General features: G+C 41.6%; 1 protein-coding gene across 2 annotated transcripts in view; it reads right to left on the bottom strand.

Moving 5' to 3' along the window:
• Positions 1-20,391, bottom strand: part of LOC120997260 (cytochrome P450 2K6-like) — a 116,742-nt gene extending 96,351 nt beyond the window's left edge. Inside the window, exon 1 of one of the 2 annotated variants that reach the window (XM_040427273.1) lies at positions 20,250-20,391. The gene's annotated coding sequence lies outside the window, so the exon portion shown is untranslated. The remainder of the gene's footprint in view (positions 1-20,249) is intronic. The other variant, XM_040427274.1, reaches the window with a different exon arrangement.
• Between the last annotated feature and the right edge of the window lie 1,348 nt (positions 20,392-21,739).

Below are 21,739 nucleotides of genomic sequence, written 5' to 3'. Positions count from 1 at the left end.
TTGTATAAGCGTTTAATAGAACAGGTTCTGTAGACATCTATGTGAAATCAGCTGACGACGGTGTAAAAGGAGTGCGCTCTTTTACTCTATAGTAGGATCTTGGGTCTCTGCATGGTTTTTTATACCTGGAACTAACATTAACCTGTAAGGCTGAGTTCACACTTGAGTTATTTGGTCAGTTTTGGCCCCATAATTGACCAAATAAGTGAAGTGTGAAGAGATTCTAAGAGTGACGCCTGTCATCTGCGTGTTATACTGACTCACAGTATTGTTTCACTACCACAGTAGACTCCCTAGGCATGTTACTGCAAGGCACAGTGTTCTACACCACTTTACAGGCTCTCTGCAGCCAGGAAATAGCTAATTTTTAATGCAATTTGCCAGTAATAAATTTGGATCGAATCTTTTTCAGAAAATTCGGCAAACCGACCGAATCAAATTTTTTTAAAATTCGCTCATCTCTAATTAATTGAATGGAAAAGACCACCCTGTAGTGTGTAATAAATATATTTTATTAGTATAGAAAGTGTGGATTTTTAATCTAAGTACATATTAACCTGAGAAGGGGCAATTTTTTGGAAGCCTTCTAATATGAAAAAGCATAAATCATGCATCACAAAAAGCATAACACAAGCGCCCAAATCAAATAAAAAAAAAAAAAGTTGCCAAATCTGACACGAATTTCAATGTTTTTTTTATTTGCAATGAAACCCTAAATTAGGTCTGGTACAACCAATTAACTACAGAAGTCACATAATTCATTGAATAATCTCCCCCCCAAGTGCAATCAAAATGTCACATGACTATAGATGAGCAAATAAAAAAAAAATGTAATCACCAGTTCGCCAAAATTTTTTATTTTTATTTGCTTCAATCTGAATAAATTTGCAGCAAATTACGTTAAAAAAATGTATTTCCTGGCTGCAGAGAGCCTTTTGTCACAACCAGACAGCTGAGAAGCTCTGACAGGAGCCGTCCAGATCCTCCTCCTTGAGTTTCTTTGTTTTGGTTTCTGTTCCTCACCTCGTTAGTCTATCTCAGCTGTCATGCAGTCGGACTGATTACTTCCCTTTAAATTCCTCCCCATAAGGCAGTAGTGTGCGGTTGATACAACTTCCTGGAGTGTGTGTGCATGCTGTCCCAGTTCCCAGTTCCCAGTTCCCTGTCCACAGTCGTCTGCAAGATAAGTTCTGTTTATGTATTTATGATTTTCTGTTTTCTGGATCCAGGTGACCCTGACTCCCTCCGTGTCTGTGTAGGGAGCCGGTGGTCGTGTCCCCTCACTATTGTAGGGCCTTCAGGTCTAAGATAGCCGAGGTACGTGGATATGCGCCCATCCACCTTTGGGGTGGTCGCATAGGCTGAGCAATAAGGGAGAGCGGCAGGTCGATTGCAGGGGTTCCCCTTTTGTTCCTTAGTTGTGGGTCCAGTGAGTCATTGTTTGTATTGTATGATCTTGTTTCCTGTACACCATCCGTGACATTATCAGCCGCCAAAACCGTCTCAAGCATGGATCCGGTTACACTTTTGGCTGAACGCTTTCAGGGTCTTGCTTTGGAGGTAGCTGATCTCCGTAAGACTTTTTCTCAGTTTCAAGTGACCGGTTCAGCTTGCGTTCATGGAGTTTGTGCTGAGCCTAAGATTTCGCTCCCGGATACGTTTTCCGGGGGTAGTGAGAATTTTGTACGTTTTAGAGAGGCTTGCAAACTCCATTTTCGCCTTCTTCCCCATTCTTCTGGTGATGAAGAACGAAGAGTGGGTATCATTATATCGCTGCTCAGGGGTAACGCTCAGTCCTGGGCCCTTTCGCTGCCGGAGGGGGCACGGCCCCTCTGTTCAGTGGATGAATTCTTTTTAGCTCTGGGTCAGATATATGATGATCCGGATCGTATTGCTCTGGCTGAGTCTAAACTACGTCTGTTATGCCAGGGTAAACAATCCGCAGAGATTTACTGCTCAGAATTTCGGAGATGGGCAGCAGATACGGGTTGGAATGATGCTGCACTCTGAAGTCAATTTTGCTATGGTCTTTCAGAGGGATTGAGAGATGCATTTGCCTTTCATGAAAGACCTACCTCCTTGAATTCTGCTATGTCTCAGGCTGTTCGTATTGACAGGCGTCTTAGAGAGAGAGGAGAGATCTCTCCTTCCTGTCATACTCAGTCCCGGGACAGTGCAGCGGTCTCATTCTGTGCACAGGGGTCTCAGTCGCTGTCAGCCCCTTCTGAGCAGGAGCCCATGCAGCTGGGGTTGATTGCCTCTGACAATAGAAGATTCAGCCCGCAGGGGAGGGTTTGCTTTTGTTGTGGAGGTATAAATCATCTGGCAAATGTTTGTCCCTCTAGGAGATTCAGGCAGTTTTCTGGGAGTAATAAAGAGACAAAAAGGAAGAAATCTTTTAAGAGTGTTCCGTCTGTTACTATTGGCAGGGTTGAGGCGGAAATTGAAGGTTTTCCTTTTGCTTGTAGTTCCCGTTTTGTCCTGCCTGCTAGGGTGGCGCTAGAGAGCAAGAGCATTTTTTGTGAGATTTTTGTGGATAGTGGAGCAGCTGTCAACCTCATTGATAATCAATTTGCAATAACTCATGGTTTCCAGGTATGCACTTTGGGAAAAGATATTCCTGTTTTTGCTATTGATTCAGCTCCACTTTCTCAGAAATCATTAAAGGGCATAGTTCACAATATCCGTTTAATTGTGAGTGATGCTCATGTTGAGGATGTGTCATGTTTCGTCCTTAGCGGTTTGCCTACTCCTCTAGTGTTGGGGCTACCCTGGCTCACTAAACATAACCCCACCATTGATTGGCAAGCGAGGCAAATAAATGGTTGGAGTAACTTTTGCAGAGAGAATTGCCTCATAACATCTATTTCTGAGGTTTCTACTAAAACTGTACCACCTTTCCTCTCTGAATTTTTGGATGTCTTCTCTGAGAGTGGAGTTCAGGGTTTACCTCCGCACAGGGAGTATGATTGCCCTATTGATCTCATCCCAGGCGCCAAGCTGCCTAAATCTCGTTTATACAATCTTTCCCAACCTGAGAGGGTCGCTATGCGTGCTTATATCTCTGAGAGTCTGAGAAAAGGACACATACGACCCTCGAAGTCACCTGTTGCCGCTGGTTTTTTCTTTGTTAAGAAAAAAGATGGTTCCTTAAGACCTTGTCTGGATTTCAGGGAGCTGAACAGTATCACTATTCGTGATCCTTATCCGCTTCCTCTGATCCCGGACTTGTTTAACCAGGTTGTTGGGGCGAAAGTCTTTTCCAAATTAGACCTAAGAGGGGCATACAACCTGCTTAGGGTCAGAGAAGGAGACGAATGGAAGACGGCTTTCAATACCCCTGAGGGCCATTTTGAGAATTTAGTTATGCCTTTTGGTTTGATGAATGCCCCAGCCGTTTTTCAGCATTTCGTCAACAGCATTTTTTATCATTTAATGGGAAAATTTGTATTAGTGTATTTGGATGACATTTTGATTTTTTCTCCTGATTTCAAGACTCATAAGGAACACTTATGTCAGGTCTTACTCATCCTGCGGGAGAATAAATTATACGCGAAACTGGAAAAATGTGTGTTTGCGGTTCCAGAGATCCAATTTCTGGGGTTTCTTGTCTCCGCTTCTGGTTTTCGCATGGACTCCGAGAAGGTTCGCGCTGTGCTTGAGTGGGAGCTTCCTGAGAATCAGAAGGCGCTGATGCGTTTTTTGGGCTTTGCTAATTATTACAGGAAATTTATTTTTAATTATTCCTCTGTTGTTAAACCACTCACTGATATGACCAGAAAGGGGGTAGATTTTTCTTCCTGGTCGGTAGAGGCGCGTAAGGCCTTTTCTAATATCAAGGAGAGTTTTGCTTCCGCTCCCATCCTAGTACAACCTGATGTTTCGTTACCCTTCATAGTTGAGGTTGATGCTTCTGAGGTAGGGGTGGGTGCGGTCTTGTCTCAGGGTTCCTCTCCTGCCAAATGGCAACCATGTGCCTTTTTCTCAAAGAAGCTCTCCTCCGCAGAGAGAAATTATGATGTGGGAAATAGGGAATTGTTGGCCATCAAGTTGGCTTTTGAGGAATGGCGCCATTGGCTAGAGGGAGCCAGACACCCTATTACCGTGTTTACTGACCATAAAAATCTGGCCTACTTGGAGTCAGCCAAGCGTCTGAACCCGAGACAGGCCAGATGGTCTTTGTTCTTTTCAAGGTTTAATTTTGTTGTTACGTTCCGCCCTGGGGTTAAGAATGTGAAGGCAGATGCCCTATCACGTTGTTTCCCGGGAGATGGGAATTTTGAAGACCCGGGTCCCATTTTGACTGAAGGTGTGGTGGTCTCTGCTATTTTTCCTGAATTGGAGGCAGAGGTGCAGGCAGCCCAGTCAGAAGCTCCTGATCTTTGTCCTCCTGGGAGGTTGTTTGTGCCTCTCGCTTTGAGACACAAGATTTTTAAAGAACACCACGATACGGTCCTTGCTGGGCACCCGGGGACAAGAGCCACACTGGATCTCATTGCCCGGAGATTCTGGTGGCCTGCGCTTCGTAAGTCGGTTGAGGGTTTTGTGGCAGCTTGCGAGACTTGCGCTCGTGCCAAGGTCCCTCATTCACGGCCATCAGGTCCTCTCCTCCCTTTGCCCATTCCTTCCCGTCCTTGGACACATCTGTCCATGGACTTCATAACGGACTTGCCTCGTTCCTCGGGGAAGTCTGTGATTCTGGTGGTGGTGGACCGTTTTAGCAAAATGGTGCATTTTATCCCTTTTCCTGGTTTGCCCAATGCTAAGACGCTGGCGCAGGCATTTGTTGACCACATTGTCAAATTGCATGGGATTCCTTCAGACATAGTCTCTGATAGGGGCACGCAGTTTGTTTCCAGATTCTGGAAGGCCTTCTGTTCTCGCTTGGGGGTTCGCTTGTCATTCTCTTCTGCTTTCCATCCGCAGTCGAATGGCCAGACAGAGCGTGTCAATCAGAATCTGGAGACATATCTGCGCTGTTTTGTGGCGGAGAATCAGGAGGATTGGTGTTCTTTTTTGTCCCTTGCTGAGTTTGCTTTAAATAACCGTCGTCAGGAGTCCTCTGATAAGTCACCATTTTTTGGTGCATATGGGTTTCATCCGCAGTTTGGGACTTTCTCTGGAGAGGGCTCTTCTGGTTTGCCTGATGAGGACAGATTCTCCTCGTCTTTGTCATCTATTTGGCAAAAGATTCAGGATAATCTAAAGAACATGAGTGAGAGATATAAGCGTGTGGCGGATAGGAGACGTGTGCCTGGTCCGGACCTGAATGTTGGTGATTTGGTGTGGCTGTCTACCAAGAATATCAAATTGAAGGTTCCCTCCTGGAAGTTGGGTCCTAGGTTTATTGGGCCTTACAAGATCCTGTCTGTCATCAATCCTGTTGCCTACCGTCTTGATCTTCCTCAGACTTGGAAGATCCATAATGTTTTCCATAAGTCCTTATTGAAACCTTATGTTCAACCTATTGTACCCTCGCCTTTGCCTCCTCCTCCGATTATTGTTGATGGAAATCTTGAATTTCAGGTCTCTAGGATTGTGGATTCTCGTCTTGTCCGCGGTTCCCTCCAGTACCTCGTTCATTGGGAGGGTTATGGTCCTGAGGAGAGGATGTGGGTCCCAGTGACGGACATTAAGGCCTCTCGTCTCATCAGGGCTTTCCATAGGTCCCATCCTGAGAAGGTGGGCCCTGAGTGTCCGGAGTCCACTCCTAGAGGGAGGGGTACTGTCACAACCAGACAGCTGAGAAGCTCTGACAGGAGCCGTCCAGATCCTCCTCCTTGAGTTTCTTTGTTTTGGTTTCTGTTCCTCACCTCGTTAGTCTATCTCAGCTGTCATGCAGTCGGACTGATTACTTCCCTTTAAATTCCTCCCCATAAGGCAGTAGTGTGCGGCTGATACAACTTCCTGGAGTGTGTGTGCATGCTGTCCCAGTTCCCAGTTCCCAGTTCCCTGTCCACAGTCGTCTGCAAGATAAGTTCTGTTTATGTATTTATGATTTTCTGTTTTCTGGATCCAGGTGACCCTGACTCCCTCCGTGTCTGTGTAGGGAGCCGGTGGTCGTGTCCCCTCACTATTGTAGGGCCTTCAGGTCTAAGATAGCCGAGGTACGTGGATATGCGCCCATCCACCTTTGGGGTGGTCGCATAGGCTGAGCAATAAGGGAGAGCTGCAGGTCGATTGCAGGGGTTCCCCTTTTGTTCCTTAGTTGTGGGTCCAGTGAGTCATTGTTTGTATTGTATGATCTTGTTTCCTGTACACCATCCGTGACACCTTTATAGGGTTGTAAAACACTGTGCCTTGCAGTAACACGCATAGGGAGTCTGCTTTGGTAGTGAAAAAATACTGTGAGTCCGTATGATATGCAGATGACAGGGGTCGCTCTTAGAATCACTGCAAACTTTACTTATTTGGGCAGTCACCGGGCCAAAACTGAGCAAATAACTCAAGTGTGAACTCAGCCTTACAGGTCAATGTTAGAGTCAAGAAGAAGCGCGGTCCTTTTACACCCTCGTCAGCTGATTTCACATAGATGTCTACAGAACCTGTTCTATTAAACGCTTATACAAGTAGAGTCCACCTGACAGAGTGGAGAGGGTGTCAGCAGTAAGTCTGTGTTGACGTCACCGATTAATTTGCCCTTCCTCTGATCCATCAGAACAATAAAGCACAAAAAACGGATCCTGTCTGTGGAGCATATGCCTTCACTTAGTCAGCATTTGCTCAATAATCCATTAGTATTGCTAATACCAAATAAAACAGGAGTGGATCCAAAACAGAGATGAAACATAGAAACATAGAAACATAGAATGTGTCGGCAGATAAGAACCATTTGGCCCATCTAGTCTGCCCAATATATCTGAATCCTATTAATAGTCCCTGGCCCTATCTTATATGAAGGATAGCCTTATGCCTATCCCATGCATTCTTAAACTCCTTCACTGTATTTGCAGCTACCACTTCTGCAGGAAGGCTATTCCATGCATCATGGAATGGAATATTTGCATGTCTTCTGTGTTTTGTACCCACTCCTGATTTTGGCTACCAAATCCTAAGCCAATTCTGATGGGATCATACAGGTCTTACAGCTGCTACACAGACAGGATCTGTTGTGCGTCTCATTTTTCCTTCCTTCTAACAGATCAGAAGAAAGGTCAAATAAATGATGATGTCAGCCAGGCCGAAAGCCAAAACAGTGGACCAGTCATGAAATGGGGAGGGTGGGAACAGCATGAGAAGTCCACAGAGTGGACCTATGACATAGCGGTGAGGTGGAAGCAGCAAGAGGAGACCACAGAGTGGCCCAATAACAGGGTCTGGAGGTGGAAGCAGTATGAGGAGGCCATCGAGTGGCACAATGACAGAGTCTGGAGGTGGAAGCAGTATGAGGAGGCCACCGAATGACACAATGACAGAGTCTGGAGGTGGCGGCAGCATGAGGAGGCCACCGAGTGGCACAATGACAGAGTCTGGAGGTGGCGGAAATATGAGGAGACCACAGAGTGGCCCAATGACAGAGTGTGGATGTGGCGGCAGCAGCAGCATCAGGAGGATGCCACAGAGTGGCAAAGTGACATAGTGTGGAGATGGCAGCAGCAGTAGCAGCATCAGGATACCACAGAGTGGCAAAGTGACATAGTGTGGAGATGGCAGCATCAGGAGACCACAGAGTGTGAAAGTTACATAGTGTGGAGGTGGGAACAGCAGTATCAGGAGACTACAAAGTGATCCGGCGTCAGAGTAGGGCAGTGGGTGGCAATACCAGTACCCGCTGATGAAGGTGGGTGAAAGAAGGAGCACTTAGCATCAGATGTGTGGCATCAGGAGGGTGGCAGCATTAGAGTAATAGCTGAGGCAGGTAGCCAGAAGAGACAGGTCTCTTTTTTTATTGTTACCAACATCTGTTCCAGGACATAAGGCAATGGAATGACGTCGTTCATCCTGTAGTCCTGGCGAATGATAAATAACGTGGCGTCCTCAAAGGGCCTGAGCAAACGTCAGGTGTCACGCATGAGCTGCCACAGGCGAGTACTCCTATCAGCTTGCATCATCAAGAAATCATTGATGGCCTTTCTCTGTTCGTATAGTCGGTCCAACATATGGAGGGTGGAATTCCAACGGGTGGAAACGTTGCATATCAGCCTATGTTGGAGGATGCCGTTCTGCCGCTGCAGCTCAAGGGGTGTGGGCTTTGCGGTGTACGAGTGGCTGAAGTGCATGCAAAGTTTCCTGGCCATTTTAAGGATGTCTTCCAGATGGGTAGAAGACTTCAGGATCCGCTTGACATACGCATGGCTCAGCCCTCCTTGATGCAGCGCTGACACAATGTTCTTCCCGTTGTTTGTCACCATGGTTCCGATTTTCAGTTGTCGCGGAGAATGCTAGGATTCGATTTCTTGCTGAAGGACATGGAGCAGTTCCTACCCTGTGTGACTCCGTTCGCCCAGGCAAATGAGGTGCAGAACAGCGTGACACCGCCGTGCCCTGCACATGTGGTATGCTGGAGGGGCACTGTGACTTCTCCCTGCAGTGGAGGCTGAGGACATGGTGGAGGATGAGGGGACAGAGGCGGACATTCTCACTGGAACAACGACGTAAGAACGTGGAGGTGAAAGCGGCGTCACCTGGCCAAGTTGCTGGTGTGGCTGTGCAGGAACCACATTAACCCAGTGGGCCGTAAAGGACATGTATTGTCCCTGACCGTAGTTACAGCTCCACACTTCGGAGCTGCCGTGAACTTTGGTAGACACCAACAGGCTCAAGGACTGGCCCGCCTTCAATTCTACATGTGTGTGTGCAGGGCTGGTACTGCCTTTTTGGCAAAGAAATGTCAGCTTGGGACTCTCCACCTCGACTCGGAACAAGTCATCAGTTCTCTAAAAGGTGCAGAGTCCACCACTTGGAAATGGAGGGACTGCAGCAACAGCAACTTGGACAGGAGCATGTTCAGCTTCTGCGCTGTTGGATGCGTGCATGCATACTGTTGTCTCTTGGCAATTGCTTCGGTGATCGATTGCTGATAGAATGACTGATGAGGAGTAGGGGGAGCAGGAGCATCAGGAACAGCAGACGATGGGAATGACAGACAGCTCCCTTCGGCTGAGGTGGTGGAGCCTTGACTGCCTGAAATCGGGTGTGGCATTCCACTGGGTGATGCAGCGGTTACTGTGGCAGGCTGGACTACCACATCGGAGCCACAGTTCTCCCAGGCAACTTTATGGTGATGCTGCATATGTTGACGCAGGGCCGTGGTGCCAGCATTGCCTGTTTTGTCTCAAGACCTCCCACTGCTGACTCCTGGCCACACTAGCGACTTGCTGGCTCAGCGCTGTCTCACGGGCAAGCTGCCACCCTCTTCTCCTGATGATGACGAAGCCCCTTGTTAACCCAGCTCTCAAATGCGATCGGCTTCATCATCATCGAATACTGTCTGCACATCATTGATGTCCTCCTCAGCGGTCTCTGGGTCAGGGGCTTGACCAGTCGCAACACCAGCTCCCATGCCACTATCCTCATCACTACTTGCCCGTCTAGTGGAGGAAGCGGCGGATGTCTCCTCCAGATCTTGGCCAGGCAGTAGCTGCTGACCGCCCTCTAGCAGCTCTTCCTCGCTGAAAAGTGGAGCTGAGCCTATACCATATAATACCTCTCGCGGTTAGGGAACAGAAAAGGACAGAGGCAGGTTGAGAACAGGTGAGGGCACAGGTCCTGCTCCCGGGCCATGGGAAATAAGGGTTGTGTTTGACGCACCCACCGACTGTTGGCTGGGGGTGTCTGATGTCACTTGGGATGAAGTGGATGACAGAGTTAGCCAATCAAGAATTGCTGGGTTGCTGGTTAAGACACGACCACTAGATGACACCGGGAGCTCAGGCCTCTCGCTACGAATCCTTCTGCCATGCCCCCTTACTCTGCTGCAACCTCTGCCTGCACCAGAAACAGTTAGGCCTCTGCCACTCCTCTGTGCATGGCCTGGCACTTCTCTGTCGGAAATACTTTTAGAAAAACACCCCTAAAAGCGCCGAATATATTTTTCTAAAATAGGCCACTAAACGCTTTCAACACATATAACTGCAGAATTAAACTGAGAATATATTATTCTTTTTGTACTGAAATAGGCCGCTATATGCTTTCAACACATATAACTGCAGAAGTGAACTGAGAATATATTTTTCTTTTTGTACTGAAATAGGCCACTAAACGCTTTCAACACATATAAATGCAGAAGTGAACTGAGAATATATTTTTCGTTTTGTACTGAAATAGGCCACTAAACGCTTTTACCACAAATAACTGCACCAGTGAAGTGCACATATATTTTTATTTCTGTACTCAAATAGGGCACTAAAAGCTTTCGCCACAAATAACTGCAACAGTGAAGTACGTCTAAATTTTTCTTTCTGTACTGAAATAGGCCACTAAACGGTTTGGCCACAAATAACTGAAACAGTGTGGTGCGTATAAATTTTTATTTTTGTACTGAAATAGGCTACTAAATGCTTTTACCACAAATAACTGCAACAGTGAAGTGCGTATATATTTTTCTTTTTGTACTGAAATAGGTCACTAAACGCTTTCAACACATATAACTGCAGAAGTGAACTGAGAATATTTTTTTCTTGTTTTACTCAAATAGGCAACTAAACACTTTTACTACAAATAACTACAACAGTGAAGTACGTATATATTTTTATTTTTGTACTGAAGTAGGCCACTAAACGCTTTCAACACATATAATTGCAGAAGTGAACTGAGAATATATATTTTTTTCTGTACTGAAATAGGCCACTAATTGCTTTCAACACATATAACTGCAGAAGTGCACTAAGAATATATTTTTCTTTTTGTATTGAAATAGGCCACTAAATGCTTTTACCACAAATAACTGCACCAGTGAAATGCACATATATTTTTATTTCTGTACTAAAATAGGGCACTAAAAGCTTTTACCACAAATAACTGCAACAGTGAAGTACGTCTAAATTTTTCTTTCTGTACTGAAATAGGCCACTAAACGGTTTGGCCACAAATAACTGAAACAGTGTAATGCGTATAAATTTTTCTTTTTGTACTGAAGTAGGCCACTAAACGCTTTTACCACAAATAACTGCACCAGTGAAGTGCACATATATTTTTATTTCTGTACTGAAATAGGGCACTAAAAGCTTTCGCCACAAATAACTGCAACATTGAAGTACGTCTAAATTTTTCTTTCTGTACTGAAATAGGCCACTAAACGGTTTGGCCACAAATAACTGAAACAGTGTGGTGCGTATAAATTTTTATTTTTGTACTGAAATAGGCTACTAAATGCTTTTACCACAAATAACTGCAACAGTGAAGTGCTTATATATTTTTCTTTTTGTACTAAAATAGGCCACTATACGCTTTCAACACATATAACTGCAGAAGTGAACTGAGAATATATTTTTCTTTTTTTGCTCAAATAGGCAACTAAAAACTTTTACTACAAATAACTGCAACAATGAAGTGCGTATATATTTTTATTTTTGTACTGAAGTAGGCCACTAAACGCTTTCAACACAAATAATTGCAGAAGTGAACTGAGAATATATTTTTTTTTCTGTACTGAAATAGGCCACTAAATGCTTTCAACACATATAACTGCAGAAGTGAACTAAGAATATATTTTTCTTTTTGTACTGAAATAGGCCACTAATTGCTTTTACCACAAATAACTGCAACAGTGAAGTGCGCATATATTTTTATTTTTGTACTGAAGTAGGCCACTAAACGCTTTCAACACATATAATTGCAGAAGTGAACTGAGAATATATTTTTCTTTTTGTATTGAAATAGGCCACTAAATGCTTTTATCACAAATAACTGCAACAGTGAAGTCCGTAAATATTTTTATTTCTGTACTGACATAGGCCACTAAACGCTTTCAACATATATAACTTCAGAATTAAACTGAGAATATATTTTTCTTTCTGTATTGAAACAGGCCACTAAACGCTTCTGCCACAAATAACTGGAACAGTGAGGTGCGAATTTTTTTTTCCGTTCTGTACTGAAATAGGCCAGTAAACGCTTTTAACACATATAATTGCAGAAGTGAACTGAGAATATATTTTTCTTTTTGTACTGAAATAGGCCACTAAATGCTTTTACCACAAATAACTGCAACAGTGAGGTGCGTATATATTTTTATTTTTGTACTGGAATAGGCCACTAAACGCTTTCATAACTGCAGAAGTGAACTGAGAATATATTTTTCTTTTTGTACTGAAATAGGCCACTAAACGCTTTTACCACAAATAGCTGCACCAGTGAAGTGCACATATATTTTTATTTCTGTACTCAAATAGGGCACTAAAAGCTTTCGCCACAAATAACTGCAACAGTGAAGTACGTCTAAATTTTTCTTTCTGTACTGAAATAGGCCACTAAACGGTTTGGCCACAAATAACTGAAACAGTGTGGTGCGTATAAATTTTTATTTTTGTACTGAAATAGGCTACTAAATGCTTTTACCACAAATAACTGCAACAGTGAAGTGCGTATATATTTTTCTTTTTGTACTGAAATAGGCCACTATATGCTTTCAACACATATAACTGCAGAAGTGAACTGAGAATATATTTTTCTTTTTTTACTCAAATAGGCAGCTAAACACTTTTACTACAAATAACTGCAACAGTGAAGTACGTATATATTTTTATTTTTGTACTGAAGTAGGCCACTAAACGCTTTCAACACATATGATTGCAGAAGTGAACTGAGAATATATATTTTTTTCTGTACTGAAATAGGCCACTAAATGCTTTCAACACATATAACTGCAGAAGTGAACTAAGAATATATTTTTCTTTTTGTACTGAAATAGGCCAATAAATGCTTTTACCACAAATAACTGCACCAGTGAAATGCACATATATTTTTATTTCTGTACTGAAATAGGGCACTAAAAGCTTTCGCCACAAATAACTGCAACAGGGAAGTACGTCTAAATTTTTCATTCTGTACTGAAATAGGCCACTAAACGGTTTGGCCACAAATAACTGAAACAGTGTGGTGCGTATAAATTTTTCTTTTTGTACTGAAGTAGGCCACTAAATGCTTTTACCACAAATAACTGCACCAGTGAAATGCACATATATTTTTTATTTCTGTACTGAAATAGGGCACTAAAAGTTTTCGCCACAAATAACTGCAACAGTGAAGTACGTCTAAATTTTTCTTTCTGTACTGAACTAGGCCACTAAACGGTTTGGCCACAAATAACTGATACAGTGTGGTGCGTATAAATTTTTATTTTTGTACTGAAATAGGCTATTAAATGCTTTTTCCACAAATAACTGCAACAGTGAAGTGCGTATATATTTTCCTTTTTGTACTGAAATAGGCCACTATACGCTTTAAACACATATAACTGCAGAAGTGAACTGAGAATATATTTTTCTTTTTTTACTCAAATAGGCAACTAAACACTTTTACTACAAATAACTGCAACAGTGAAGTGCGTATATATTTTTATTTTTGTACTGAAGTAGGCCACTAAACGCTTTCAACACAAATAATTGCAGAAGTGAACTGAGAATATATATTTTTTTTCTGTACTGAAATAGGCCACTAAATGCTTTCAACACATTTAATTGCAGAAGTGAACTATGAATATATTTTTCTTTTTGTACTGAAATAGGCCACTAAATGCTTTTACCACAAATAACTGCAACAGTGAAGTGCGTATATATTTTTCTTTTTGTACCTAGGTAGGCCACTAAACGCTTTCAACACATATAATTGCAGAAGTGAACTGAGAATATATTTTTCTTTTTGTGCTCAAATAGGCCACTAAATGCTTTTATCACAAATAACTGCAACAGTGAAGTCCGTAAATATTTTTATTTCTGTACTGACATAGGCCACTAAACGCTTTCAACATATATAACTTCAGAATTAAACTGAGAATATATTTTTCTTTTTGTACTGAAATAGGCCACTAAATGCTTTTACCACAAATAACTGCAACAGTGAAGTGCGTATATATTTTTCTTTTTGTACTGAAATAGGCCACTAAACGCTTTCAACACATATAACTGCAGAAGTGAACTGAGAATATATTTTTCTTTTTGTACTGAAATAGGCCACTAAACGCTTTTACCACAAATAACTGCACCAGTGAAGTGCACATATATTTTTATTTCTGTACTGAAATAGGGCACTAAACGGTTTGGCCACAAATAACTGAAACAGTGTGGTGCGTATAAATTTTTATTTTTGTACTGAAATAGGCCACTAAATGATTTTACCACAAATAACTGCAACAGTGAAGTGCGTATATATTTTTCTTTTTGTACTGAAATAGGCCACTATATGCTTTCAACACATATAACTGCAGAAGTGAACTGAGAATATATTTTTCTTTTTTTACTCAAATAGGCAACTAAACACTTTTACTACAAATAACTGCAACAGTGAAGTGCGTATATATTTTTATTTTTGTACTGAAGTAGGCCACTAAACGCTTTCAACACAAATAATTGCAGAAGTGAACTGAGAATATATTTTTTTTTTCTGTACTGAAATAGGCCACTAAATGCTTTCAACACATATAACTGCAGAAGTGAACTAAGAATATATTTTTCTTTTTGTACTGAAATAGGCCACTAAATGCTTTTACCACAAATAACTGCAACAGTGAAGTGCGTATATATTTTTCTTTTTGTACTGAAATAGGCCACTAAATGCTTTCAACACATATAACTGCAGAAGTGAACTAGGAATATATTTTTCTTTTTGTACTGAAATAGGCCACTAAACGCTTTTGCCACAAATAACTGCAACAGTGAAGTCCGTAAATATTTTTATTTCTGTACTGACATAGGCCACTAAACGCTTTCAACATATATAACTTCAGAATTGAACTGAGAATATATTTTTCTTTCTGTATTGAAACAGGCCACTAAACGCTTTTGCCACAAATAACTGGAACAGTGAGGTGCGTATATATTTTTCTTTCTGTACTGAAATAGGCCAGTAAACGCTTTCAACACATATAACTGCAGAAGTGAACTGAGAACATATATTTTTTTCTGTACTGAAATAGGCCACTAAACGCTTTCTCCACAAATAACTGCAACAGTAAGGTGCGTATATATTTTTCTTTCTGTACTGAAATAGGCCACTAAACGCTTTCAACACATATAACTGCAGAAGTGAACTGAGAATATATTTTTCTTTCTGTACAGAAATAGGTCACTAAACGCTTTCGCCACAAATAACTGCAACAGTGAGGTGCGTATATATTTTTCTTTCTGTACTGACATAGGCCACTAAATGCTTTTACCACGAATAACTGCAACAGTGAAGTGCGTATATATTTTTCTTTTTGTACTGAAATAGGCCACTATACGCTTTCAACACATATAACTGCAGAAGTGAACTGAGAATATATTTTTCTTTTTGTAGTGAAGTGAAGTGCATATATATTTTTCTTTTAGTACGGAAATACATCACTAAACGCTTTTACCACAAATAACTGCAACAGTGAACTGTGTATATATTTTTCTTTTAGTACTGAAATACGTCACTAAACGCTTTCACAGAAAATAACTGCAACAGTGAACTGCGCATATATATTTTTTTTGTACTGAAATACACCACTAGACACTTTCACCACATTTAAGTGCAGAAGTGAACTGCGTATATATATATTTTTCCACAGATATAAGCCACTAAAGGCTTTTCAACGTAGCACTTGCACCCCAAGAACAAATTGCTGGAATGACAGAGCTGTATAATGGCTATAATCTTTCCCTTCACTTGCAAATTGCATTTCTAGCACTGTCCCTAGCGCCTTCTGACATCTCTCCCTGCACTAAGATGCTGTGAAATAATTCCTCCCTATCCTTTCCCTGCACTTATAAATGTTTTTTTCAGTTTTTTTTTACACAATGAGGTTTTTCCTATTGCTGTCCCTAGCGCCTTCCCATATCTGTCCCTGCACTCAGAATGCTGAAAAATTTCTGATTCTAAGATGGCTGCCATATTTGTAGGGCTGTGACATCACAGGGCTGGCTGGCTGCTGATTGGCTGCATGCAGGCATGTCAATCTGGGTGATCCCGTCTTCCCAGAGTTCCTTGCCCCATGTCCTCAGTCCTCACACGTGTAGCCGCCATTTTAGGAAAAATTGTGATTCGTTACCATGAAGCTCAAGGAAATTCCCATTTGTTGCGAATCAAATTTTTCCTGAAATTCGGATCGAATTCCACTTACTCTTATTCAATTTGCTGATCTCTAAACATGACCTGTCACATAATTTGAGTATAAATTTACCTGTTGTGATCGACCCCTGCATCTGTAACACTACTAGGCAAGAAACATGAATACCAAGGAACCTTCAAACAGCTCAGAACAGAGATGTGGGGAAGTAAAGATCAGGTTTTAAAAATTATACCAAACTTTGAACATCTGATAGAGGACCATAAAATCTGTTGTAACAAAATAGGAAAAATATGGCATAACTACAAATCTGACAAGATAAAGCCACACACCAAAACTCATAGAATAGGCGGGTATTAGGAGGGTATTAATCAGATATTCAACAAAGATCTACCATGGAGATGGGAGTATCTGTCCATAGATCATCTATTAGCTGTTCATTCTACAGAGTGGGGCTTTAAGGAAGAATGGTCAGAAAAAGACAATGCTTAAAGACAAGCATCAGAAACACATTTGGAGTTCACCAAATAACATGTTGAACAAACACATGGAAGAAAGTTCTCTGGTCAGATGACATCATCAAGGGAAATGTTATTATATATGGTGCAACTCAACACTTTCCATCACTCCAAGAACACCTTTTCCCACAGGGAGGTGGTGGCAGCATCACACTGTTGGAATGCTTTTCATCGTTAAGGTCTGCAAAACTGGTCAAGTTTGAGTAAAAGATGGAGGGCAATGAATATAGGACAATTTTGAAGAAACCTATTTAAAGGGCTTCTGTCACCCCACTAAACTCTTTTTTTTTTGTGTACTTAGAATCCCTATCCTGCGATATATCTATACATTATGTTATTAATCATTTTCGTTCAGTAGATATGTCAAAAAACGTACTTTTATAATATGCTAATTACCTGTCTACCAGCAAGTAGGACGTCTACTTGCTGGTAGCAGCCGCAAAAAACCGCCCCCTCCTCCTGTTGACAGGGCCAGCCGCGATCTCCTCCTCCGACTGGCCCTGTCAGCATTTCAAAAATCGTGCGCCTGTGTTGATTCGGCGCAGGCGCTCTGAGAGAAGGAGGCTCGCCTCCTCAGCTCTCCCTCAGTGCGCCTGCGCCTCCTTCTCCCAGAGAGCCTGCGCTGAATCAACACAGGCACACGATTTTTGAAATGCTGACAGGGCCAGTTGGAGGAGGAGATGGTAACAGGTAATTAGCATATTATAAAAGTACGTTTTTTGACATATCTACTGAACGAAAATGATTAATAACATAATGTATAGATATATCGCAGGATAGGGATTATAAGTACACATAAAAAAAAAAAAGTTTAGTGGGGTGACAGAAGCCCTTTAAGTCTTCCAGAGTTTTGTGACTGGTTCAGTGGTTCACCTTCCAGCAGGACAATGACCTTAAACATACTGCTAAAGCATACACTGGAGAGGTGTAAGTGGAAACATGTAAATGTCTTGGAATAACCTACTCAAAGCCCATGGAGAATCTGTGACATGACCTGAAGACGGCTGGGCACCTAGACCACTACAAGTTGGAGCAGTTTTGCCTGGAAGAATGGGTAAAAATGCCAGTGTCTAGATGAACTAAACTAATGGAGACATACTGTACCCCAAGATACTAGAATCTGTAATTGATGGAAAGGTGGCTCCACGGCTCAACAAGTATTGGCTTTCAGTGGGTGAATGCTTATACACCTTAAACGTACATAATTTGTCCTAATTACTGTTTGTATCACAGTAAAAAATATGAAGCACCTTCAAAGGTAGACATGTTGTAAAAATCAAATGGTACAACCCCCCCCCCCCCCAAAGAAAACAAAAACAATGTTTAATTCAGGCTATAATGCAACACAACAGGGAACATACCAAGAGGGTAAATAATATTGCAAGGCTCTGTAGCTATCTACAGTGGGATGCGAAAGTTTGGGCAACCTTGTTAATCGTCATGATTTTCCTGTATAAATCGTTGGTTGTTACGATAAAAAATGTCAGTTAAATATATCATATAGGAGACACACACAGTGATATTTGAGAAGTGAAATGAACTTTATTGGATTTACAGAAAGTGTGCTATAATTGTTTAAACAAAATTAGGCAGGTGCATAAATTTGGGCACTGTTGTCATTTTATTGATTCCAAAACCTTTAGAACTAATTATTGGAACTCAAATTGGCTTGGTAAGCTCAGTGACCCCTGACCTACATACACAGGTGAATCCAATTATGAGAAGGAGTATTTAAGGGGGTCAATTGTAAGTTTCCCTCCTCTGAAGAGTAGCAACATGGGGGTCTCAAAACAACTCTCAAAATGACCTGAAGACAAGGATTGTTCACCATCATGGTTTAGGGGAAGGATACAGAAAGCTGTCTCAGAGATTTCAGCTGTCTGTTTCCACAGTTAGGAATATATTGAGGAAATGGAAGACCACAGGCTCAGTTCAAGTTAAGGCTCGAAGTGGCCGACCAAGAAAAATCTCGGATAGACAGAAGCGACAAATGGTGAGAACAGTCAGAGTCAACCCACAGACCAGCGCCAAAGACCTACAACATCATCTTGCTGCAGATGGAGTCACTGTGCATCGTTCAACCATTCGGCGCACTTTACACAAGGAGATGCTGTATGCGAGAGTGATGCAGAGGAAGCCTTTTCTCCGCTTGAGGTGGGCTAAAGCACATTTGGACAAGCCAGCTTCATTTTGGAATAAGGTGCTGTGGACTGATGAAACTAAAATTTAGTTATTTGGCCATAACAAGGGGCTTTATGCATGGAGGAAAAAGAACACAGCATTCCAAGAAAAAAACCTGCTACCTACAGTAAAATATGGTGGTGGTTCCATCATGCTGTGGGGCTGTGTGGCCAGTGCAGGGACTGGGAATCTTGTCAAAGTTGAGGGACTCATGGATTCCACTCAGTATTAGCAGATTCTGGAGACCAATGTCCAGGAATCAGTGACAAAACTGAAGCTGCGCCAGGGCCGGATCTTTCAACAAGACAACGACCCTAAACACTGCTCAAAATCCACTAAGGCATTTATGCAGAGGAACAAGTACAACGTTCTGGAATGGCCATCTCAGTCCCCAGACCTAAATATAATAGAAAATCTGTGGTGTGACTTAAAGAGAGCTGTCCATGCTCGGAAGCCATTAAACCTGAATGAACTAAAGATGTTTTGTAAAGAGGAATGGTCCAAAATACCTTCAACCAGAATCCAGACTCTCATTGGAACCTACAGGAAGCGTTTAGAGGCTGTAATTTCTGCAAAAGGAGGATCTACTAAATATTGATTTAATTTCTTTTTTGTGGTGCCCACATTTATGCACCTGCCTAATTTTGTTTAAACAATTATAGCACACTTTCTGTAAATCCAATAAAGTTCATTTCACTTCTCAAATATCACTGTGTGTGTCTCCTATATGATATATTTAACTGACATTTTTTATCGTAACAACCAACGATTTATACAGGAAAATCATGATGATTAACAAGGTTGCCCAAACTTTCGCATCCCACTGTATATATCTTTCTGCCTGTCTATCTATCTATCTATCTATCTATCTATCTATCTATCTATCTATCTATCTATCTATCTATCTATGTACCATATGTAACACTTTGCTTGAGAAAAGCCCTAGTGTGTGAGCAACTATTCACACAGGTGTAACAGAATCACTAATATATGCTACACGGGAGGCTGCAGAGTTCTTGAGCTATTTATAAAGGGATCCACAATCAGGATTTATTTCCATGGCCAACCTGATATTGTCCTCTCACATCATAGAAACATAGAATGTGTCGGCAGATAAGAACCATTTGGCCCATCTAGTCTGCCCAATATACTGAGTACTATGGATAGCCCCTGGCCCTATCTTATATGAAGGATGGCCTTATGCCTATCCCATGCATGCTTAAACTCATTCACTGTATTTGCAGCTACCACTTCTGCAGAAAGGCTATTCTATGCATCCACTACTCTCTCAGTAAAGTAATGCTTCCTGATATTACTTTAAAACCTTTGCCCCTCTAATTTGGAGGTTGATTGTATCTTACCTTAAATCTTGCAGTAGTAACAGTAAGGGTTTCTTCTTAGTCCTCGATAATGTTTAGATTCTTAAGGTACACTAGGCTGGGTGCAGCTCTTCTGCTTCATTTAGCAATGCTGATTCACATTGCGTAACACCGAAAACGTAACTAGAGACCTTTAATCCTGCTACATACTCAGCCCATAAACACTGCAGAGGTGAGGGTTCAGTCAACTTCCAAACAGGATCAATACATGATCGGTGGTCAGAAATTTCTGATACGTAATCATTGGAATCGGTCAAAATCATGGTATTTGCTGTTTTGCAGTATGAAGTTTGTATTTTTAATCATATAGTAAATTATTTTTCAAACAGGTTTTACATTGGACAAACGGTGGCAAATGGAGTCTACAATATCAGTTTCTGTAAAAATATGGAAATCTTGATTATGGAAATAAGATTTGATAGAGGGCAATCTCGTGTAAGAACTAAAGCGGAGATTAGCTACAAAGAGGGTTTCTTGCACTGGAAGACCCCATGTTAATATCAATTGTAATGCTTTATTTCCCCTGTAGGTGTGCTGTAGATAAATTTCCTCTATTAATAGGACACTGTAAACAGTTAAGGGATGATTCTAGAAAAAGAGTATCCAATATGGACAATCAAAGAATTTCTCCACTACATACTTTGTGGCATTGATAAGTAGAGTTTAGCCCCTTTGTTGTGCTTCTGCCCCCCACCAATCACATACATATACTAGTGGTCTACAACCTTTGGCTCTCCAGTCATGGCTAAATTATAACTACCAACATGTTTTGACAGTTTGTGGAGATTACAGATCGAGAGCCGCTTATATCTACGACTCACATGCCATAAATGTATATGTTGGAAAATCCATTTAGATAACACAGCCATTGAAAAAACATTATGAGAAAAAAAAAATCTTCTGAAGCTTCAAATCTTGGGGCATTGAATTATCTAATATAGGTATAATTTCCTCAAAAAGTTCATAATTGCTCCTGAAATAAAGCAATATGTTTTATGTGTTTTGTACATGCTGACAAGACAAATAAAAAGAGATTGAGAGAGTAAAATGTCCACAGAGGTGAAATGAGGCGACACTGGATTATTTGTACATTGCAGTGTACACATATTTATTCTCTTCATTGGAGCTGAGCTGTAATACCAGACAAAAACCCTTAGAAAGGTGTGGGGTGTTCCCACAAATATACATATAGTTGCATCCATGGGATGGCAGGGGCATACTAGCTATGTCTGCTCCACTGCAGTAATCGCTGCCTGATATACAGTCAGGTCCATAAATATTGGGACATCAACACAATTCTAACATTTTTCAGTTTTTTTTTACACAATGAGGTTTTTCCTATTGCTGTTCCTAGCGCCTTCCCACGTCTGTCCCTGCACTCAGAATGCTGAAAAATGTCTGATTCTAAGATGGCTGCCATATTTATAGGGCTGTGACATCACAGGGCTGGCTGGCTGCTGATTGGCTGCATG

The sequence above is a fragment of the Bufo bufo genome, chromosome 4, assembly GCF_905171765.1.
Source record: "Bufo bufo chromosome 4, aBufBuf1.1, whole genome shotgun sequence".
Classification (NCBI taxonomy): Eukaryota; Metazoa; Chordata; class Amphibia; order Anura; family Bufonidae; genus Bufo; species Bufo bufo.
Note: the sequence above shows the minus strand (reverse complement) of the source record. Positions and strands in the feature narration are given on the sequence as shown.